The sequence below is a fragment of the Cibotium barometz genome, chromosome 19 (genome assembly GCF_041138505.1).
Source record: "Cibotium barometz isolate CiBa-2024 chromosome 19, ASM4113850v1, whole genome shotgun sequence".
NCBI lineage: Eukaryota > Viridiplantae > Streptophyta > Polypodiopsida > Cyatheales > Cibotiaceae > Cibotium > Cibotium barometz.
Genome location: NC_141064.1, coordinates 40,565,359 through 40,571,227, shown reverse-complemented (window position 1 = coordinate 40,571,227; position 5,869 = coordinate 40,565,359). Strand labels below are relative to the sequence as shown.

General features: G+C 38.0%; 1 pseudogene; it reads right to left on the bottom strand.

Annotated features, from left to right (window-relative positions):
- Positions 1 to 3,310: 3,310 nt before the first annotated feature.
- On the bottom strand, positions 3,311 to 4,036 carry LOC147628592 (uncharacterized; annotated as a pseudogene).
- Positions 4,037 to 5,869: the final 1,833 nt, after the last annotated feature.

Here is a 5,869-nt window from a genome sequence, read left to right as displayed (position 1 = left end):
CATGAGCATGGAGTAAGAGACGTGGATCAAGAACAAGATAAAAGACACAAGATAAAGATACAAGCAAAGCATCATAGTGTATTCCACTTCATGTATATCACATGTTGTGTACCCAATTTGCATACAAGAGGGGCTTTATATAGCCATCCAACCATGAAACTTGGGATACCAATGTGACTATTGAGCTCCTATAACCTCCACAAGATCTTAACTCCCCACTATCCCTCTTGTAACCACTTCTTTATATGACATCTTTTAATGACCAAATCCCACAACTCATTAACCTAAGCTAATGCTAGTAATGCTAGGGAGTGTTCACACCCAAGATAATGGCAAAATTCTAGGGGATGTTCACACCCGTCAACATCATCGGGGACCACAACTGTTAAAAATCCTAATATGGGATAGATTATGGTGGTAGACAAAAGGTTAAGCATAAGATTAAGGTGGGTTGAACCACTCCAAGAAATCCCTTGTTAGAGAGAGAGTGGCACACTCAACAATACTCTATTGTATACGTTCTCAACCATATAATGAAAGGCTTCTAATATAGATAGCCATTGACCCATCCAACTTTACATGTGGCACTCTCTTTTCCACATGAGTGGCTACAACTCACACCACACAATATCTAGCACTTTTAGAATGCTTTTTCACACACATGTAAACCGAGCTTACATATTTCAACACCCCCTCTTAAGCAAGGTGTTCTCACTCACCCATCAAAATTTAGCATTGCAATTTGTGAAAATGCTCTCTTTCTCTAATATGGGATTGATCATGGTGGTAGACAAAAGATTAAGGTGGGTAGACAAAAGATTAAGGTGGGATTGATCATGGTGGGTAGACAAAAGATTAAGGTGGGTAGACAAAAGATTAAGGTGGGTTGAACCACACCAAGAAAGCCATTGCTAGAGAGAGAGAGAGAGAGAGAGAGAGAGAGAGAGAATAGCACACTCAACAATACTCTATTGCATATGTTCTTAACCATACAATGAAAGGCTTCTACTATAGATAGCCATTGACCCATCCAACTTTCCATGTGGCACTCTCTTTTCTACATGGGTGGCCACAACCCACAACACACAATATCTAGCACTTTTAGAGTGCTTTCCCACACACACATAAATCGAGCTTACATATTTCAATACCCCCTCTTATGTGAAATGTTCTCACTCACCCATTCAAATTTAGCATTGTGATTTGTGCCAAATTCTCTCTTTCAACACTCCCCTCCCTCAATACGAAATTGGAATGGAATCTCAAATGTTCTCAAATGTCCCTAGACTCTGCTAGGCTACTCATGCATATCTCAATTCTTGTCTAGAATCCACTAGACATCACTTTGAGTGCTTCAACGCTTAGGTGGTGCACCCATGTTATGAGCTAGTTGCTGTCACATCGATCTCAAATCTAATGTCGAGATCAATGCACATGTAAACAAATCCTCTTTTGATCTCTAAGTGGCTCTGGTAGTAAGAGAGCCCTCATACTTGTGTGAAAATTTACAAATTAAAATTCATTTCAACCAAAGTCAAGCAGAGAACCCATGTGTGTTATCAAAATTCATTTCAAGCAAAGTCAAGCAGAGAACCCGTGTGTTATCAAAATTTTAAATGTCTGCAAGCCCATGAAACCAAGGTTTGTGAAGATACCCTTAACTTCAATAAGGGTCAAAGCTTATAAAAAATTGGCTTTACTTTTCTCTACAAAATCAATGCAGCTTCCCAATTTACAGTTATGCACTAGCACCTACATATACAACTGGCTCATTTACTATGTGCTCACGCGTGGGGGCAGATCTGGGACCTACCACCTCTCCTTTTACAGGTCATCTTCTTCCTGATCACTTTACCTCTAGGGATGCCATAGCTCAACCATTGGTGATAGGCTTCAATGCAATCTTAACAGATGGGACGCCATGAGCTCTACTACTGTTGTTTGGTTGTTTTGCATATCTATAGCATCTACTACTGAGCCATGTCTTGCATCTCTCATGGAAACCTTATGTCCATAGCTAAACACCTCATGGTTGCATCATTGTCATCTACTTGCATCTCTCCTAGCTTATGCTTTAGTAGATTTAGTAGCTTCACCTCTCTTGCAAGCTCTTCATTGCTTTGTAGTAACATGCCCATCATAGCCATAATTTCTATGCTCCAAGTCATCTCTCCACACTTCTATAATCTCCTTCTTGAGGTTGACTCTCTTTGCCTCATCCATGTAACCTCCCTCTTGAGGTTTCCATAGTCATTATCATGACTACCTTGAGCTCCCAAATGAACTCCATAACCTTGCAGGCTCTCCTTTTTGCATGTTGAACCTTCAAGGGTGCTTCTTCACTCACAAGTTTCTCTAAAGAAACCAAGGTGTGTTCTCTTCTTAATGCACACACACACTCCAAATTGAGCCCACAAACTTGCTTGTCCTCACACACAAACATGCATGCACCTTACATCCTTGCCAAATTGCAAGGTGCCAAGGGATTCACACATCCCAAAATGGCAACCCTTTTCAAAATTTTCATTAGGTAAGACTCACAAAACCAACCTTCATTGCTTAATCGTCTTGTGGCAGCTTCTTTTGTGGTGATGGATGACTCCATTTGCACCCTTCTTGATGCAAAAACCTCCACTTGAACTTCAATGGTAGCTTCAAAATCTTCAAATGGTTGAAAATCTTCCTTGGTTTTTTCATTTTTTGCATGTCTCTAAACCACTCACCCCATGACTAGTCATGTGGTTAGAGGCATCAAGAATCCTAAAATTTTTATAATTATTGCTATCTTTTCAGGCATTTTAGAATGCATTTGATCACTTGGATCAAGAGAACTCTCAAAAAAAGAATTGATGTGGGCCAAACCAAAACATTCACATTCCATGAAAATTTGAGTAGAAAAAACATTACAATAATTGCAAAAGGCAAATACTCTCCTTACAACTAAGAGAGATCTTTGACCTTTTGCTTCAATATCTCTACGGTTGTCTTGTGCAAGTGATCATATTTTTTAAAATCAAATCCATACACGAGGATTTCTAAATCCTCTAGATTGAGCGTGTCCACTCACGATGATAACTTCCTACTTTCTTTCCTCTTTTGCTTTGTTTTAGAATCTCATAATCGTAATTGCCTTTCAATGGATCTTCTCCAGTTGTCTGCTTGATACCAATGAACTTCGATAGCAATTCAATACATCCTGATCTTTAAAAACTTTTGTGAGTTTTGCAAGCCAAAATGGATTATCCTTTTCATCATTGGTAGCAAGAACCGCGATCATTGTGCCCTCACTTAATGCATTTACATTTCCTTCCTACATTTGTTTTTTTCTCTTATTCTCGATGCTTTGTTCTCTTCCTGGACCAACATATGTTTCCCTTGTTTTTCCATGAACAAGAGATAATAACTCTGCTAAAATTGGCACGTTGCTGACATCAATAGCTATAACATTATCACTCCTTTCACTAAGGCCACTCTTGTGCCACACAAATGCGTGTTGTAGCTGAAACGTGTCATCCATGAACTCTTCGACCAGCTTCTCCTTCTTTGCAAAAAAAACTCTCCCACCATACTAGAGAGCTCGCTAGAAGATACACATATGTAGCATGTATTGTCTCCTTGACCTTGTTCAAGCATTGCAAAATAGAGCCATTTTCTTTCTCAGCTTTTTGTGTCTCGCTCATTGTAAAGACCAGCATGTACTTTGCTTGTTTAATTTCACGACGATAAGGAACAAACAGTAAGAACTTCAAACCGCTAGCAACCAATCTTCAAAGTTTGAGTATTTTTTGCACCACATGAGAGTACGTTCCTCCCCTTGCTTGATTCTAAATTGATGCTAAAAACTATGATTATTAAGCTATGCAAATGATGGCATGTTAGTGGCCTCACCGGTTGCAAAGCATCTAAAATCATATGTTTCTTCCAAGATTTTGATGGAGGGCTTGGGAACATACGCATCCGCTAACAAGGTGCAAATCTATGGAAGGTCAAATAATGCACTTTTCTTTGCCAATTCGATCAAGAACCTACTAAACATTTGGTTAATCTAGTCATGTGTGTGTCCCACCAACAAAAACCCAAGCTTGACTTTCTTGAACATCTTTTTCTGTACTAGCATATTCAAGTACGCAACGAGGAGAACTTGGTTTTTATTTTCTCTGCTAGTGTTATTCAGTTGTATGTAGAGAACAGGTGGTAGTTCACCTTGCCATTCTGTGATGATGTTTTGAATGATGGTGATTGTCAAATTAGGATCATGATGAATGTTAGGAAAATAACAAAGATCCTTGATGACATGACACCGTTGAAAACTAAGGCTCCTACAACATGGAGTTAGATAAAATTTTCCTCCTTGAGATTCTTAGGAGGACGCATAAAATGAGGCAACATGGGTTTCTTTTGATCCATGCCATCAACATGGGTTTCTTTTGATCCATGACATCAATGACTAGGCCTAAATATTTATCCTTTTTCTCTAAACACTTTTTCTTATGCTTTGCTAATTTTTGGCACTCCGCGCTCTACTGCTCCCTATGAATCCTCAAGGCCGTAGAATGAGAACTACAAAAGAGATTTAATAGTATCAATATTTTTTTAATATAAAAAATTAATTCAAAATAACCAACACATCCACTTTAAAAGATCTAGAACTTCAGACTTAACATACATTTTTCTTCTGTAGTCTTTGTTGTGTCTCACTTTGCTTTCAACTCCGCACATATTTGGTGAACACCCATCCTGCTCTTCTTGGGAATTTTGACATGAGAGAAATCTTGTTTCCATATTCTCAAGAAAGAGGGAAGTGAAAGAGTGGAGTTTAGGCTATCTTTTTGTGACTGCATGTATAAATTATACACCTCTCTTTTGGTAAAATTGTCGGGCAGATGTGTGAAGTTTGAGTCGGGTACTTCTCCGTTGAAGGTGATAAAGTTTCCTAACCATTGCTTTAGGAAAAATTATTGGGGGGTTTCATGTGTGCTAAATGTTAAAGAAAAACCTTCTTGTGCCACATTTGCTAACATTTTCTAAATTCTCAGATTGCTTATACCAAATACCTTTAAGAAACTTACTCTGCAAAATTGCAACATTCAAGACTGCATATTTAGTTGACAAGGTGGAGCATCACACACAAGACCTTAAGAACACATTTTGTGGACCTCTCTTCAAAGTGAAAAAAATGTTATGCTCTAGTTGGATTTTCTAAAATCCTAAGCTCCTTAAATAATTTTCGGCACAAAAAAATCTATACATGTCTCTCAAAGCACTAGCCTTGAAAGAAGCCACTACTTTCTCTCACCTCTTGCCATTTGAGGTAGTCATTGCTCGTGCGATCTCTCTGATAGACCGCTACATTGCCATTAAGATGTTCTAGTTCTTGTTCAACCACATCAAAAGAAACTCTTCTTGAGCACCATCTTAAACAAGGAGTTTCTTCATTGGCATTCAAATTTGTGTTTACAAAAGGTGTTAGTGAGATAGAAGGGCAAAAGGGTTGCAACTTGCTAGGACTACTTAGAAGCTCCATTTGCTAGAGTGTGACAAAGAAAATGAACTAGCTTGAACTTCTGAAGGGGTGACTTAGTAGGGTTATTCTTTTTTAATTTAAAATAATTTAAATATTTAATTAAATAAATAATTTCCAAATTTAGAGACCATGAGGCTTTAAAAGGGGAGGGAGGGGTTCATTTCTCACATGCGCAGTTGTGTTTGGAGCTCTAGAGCACTCAGCTAACTTCTCTATAAACGTGTCTTTTTTTAAAACCAATCTCTATTTCAAGGTAAACATGTCTTTTTTAATTTGAATTTTTTGGAGTAATCTTTTATATTTTTTATTTTTGTAAAATTATTACATTGCCTCAAAATCCTAAAA